Genomic DNA, 1,728 nt, shown 5'->3' with positions numbered 1-1,728 from the left:
GCGGATCTGCATCGTCCATCTCCGTATGTGTGATCCTTTTAATCTTTTCCACTCTTCATCGGTGGCAGTTGTTGTTATGGTGCGCTGGTCGTATAGGTCCTTAGCATGAAGAATTCCGGACTGTCAACTACAACAAGTTTTGTCCGACTCCGATAAGGGATGGGCGATGACGGTAGCACGCCTTTGGCTCGCTTCGGTGCTTGTAGTCGTCGCTAGGTGGTCTATGAATCTGGATGTAATTTTTCTTATTTATTTATGGTGTTCGTTGTATTGCCATGATTGAAGGTTAAGACATTGGATGTTTTCCCACAAAATATATATATATATATGGAAAGCAAACTTCTTTCCCTTTCACAGGGATTTATCTAGCTAGGATATTTTTGGTGGATTTGGGTGGAGGTGTCATGATTTATTGATACGATAAGATGGATGGATCAGTGATACGATAAGATGGATGGATCAGGAGAAATCAAGCCAAGGTAGGTAGGTCCATACCCAAAAAATATACTACCACTTGCACACTGGGTTAATTTAGTTTGCTCTAAACTAGTACACTGGTACCACGTAGACAGCTCCATCGCTCGGAAAGCTCCATCCATTGATCCATCGATCCATCCGCAGCACGAGGTACGTACGCAGTAGCTTCGCATGATTTCCACCTTTTTTTTTAGATGCATATACAAATTGACAGAGCAAAAGACACCACTAGAAACTACACTGCTACCTAACCGCCGGCCTAGGCTAGTTAATTGTGTTAGCTAACCGGTGGGTTAGCCTGGCCCACGAATGCTGCATATCAAGCAAAAATGTATGCTTTGGACTCTTCCCCTTCGAAGCCGTGCATCCATGTCAGAATGTACTTTTCGTTCCCTTTTTGCGTTCTGAATTTGGATTTTGACTTTTATCTCTATTTGAGCGACTGTGATCCGCAGTAGTACGTTCTTGTTTCAAATATCTCTTTTGGCATCGCTAAAAAAAACACACATTAGATTTCAAATATTTTCGTGTCCTAACCAGTACGGACGTAGAAATGTCATCGTGACCGCATAGCGCAGTGGATTAGCGCGTCTGACTTCGGATCAGAAGGTCGTGGGTTCGACTCCCACTGTGGTCGTTGTTCTTTTTTGTTTTTTTTTCATCTAGTTATTACTCACGAACTTTTCTTCAGAGTACACGGAGACTGAGACGGGCTCTGAAGTTCTCTTTTGTTTTTTTCATCTAGTTATTACTCACGAACTTTTCTTCAGAGTACACGGAGACTGAGGCGGGCTCTGAAGACAGTACCATTTTCTTTCTTTCAACAGTTTGGTTGGCTCAAAGAGATAAAATTACGAACGACTACTTATAAACAGAACCAAGAGCAACTGCCAGAACATTAGGCTAGGCTGAATCGCTGTCTGTCAAGTTCAGAGTACACGGCTCAGCCAAACAAAAATGTTCGGAAGCAGTACAGATCACCAGCTCACAGACTTCTGGTACAAACAAACACCCATACCTCAGGGTTTAAACCAACATTCTTGAGGCCTCCTTTGGTTTGAAGAAATTTCATATGAAATTTAGAGGATAGGATTCTTATAGGATTTTTTCCTTTAGAGCCCTTTGGTTCATAGGAATGGATTCTTATTCTTAATAGGATTGGTTCCTATCCTCCACATTTCATAGGAAAATAAAAATGAGTCTAGACTCAATAGAAAAATTCCTTTGGTGTCAAACAAATGACATCTCGTT

At 41.6% G+C, this 1,728-nt stretch overlaps 1 non-coding gene across 1 annotated transcript; it reads left to right on the top strand.

Moving 5' to 3' along the window:
- Positions 1-1,040: 1,040 nt before the first annotated feature.
- Positions 1,041-1,114, top strand: TRNAR-UCG (transfer RNA arginine (anticodon UCG)). The gene has a single exon. It is a non-coding gene; the product is annotated as a tRNA-Arg (tRNA).
- The last annotated feature ends 614 nt before the right edge of the window (positions 1,115-1,728 follow it).

Source organism: Triticum urartu, chromosome 3A (assembly GCF_056163025.1).
Source record: "Triticum urartu cultivar PI428250 chromosome 3A, HENAU_Tu73, whole genome shotgun sequence".
Taxonomy (NCBI): domain Eukaryota; kingdom Viridiplantae; phylum Streptophyta; class Magnoliopsida; order Poales; family Poaceae; genus Triticum; species Triticum urartu.
This window is presented reverse-complemented; position numbering and strand designations above follow the sequence as displayed.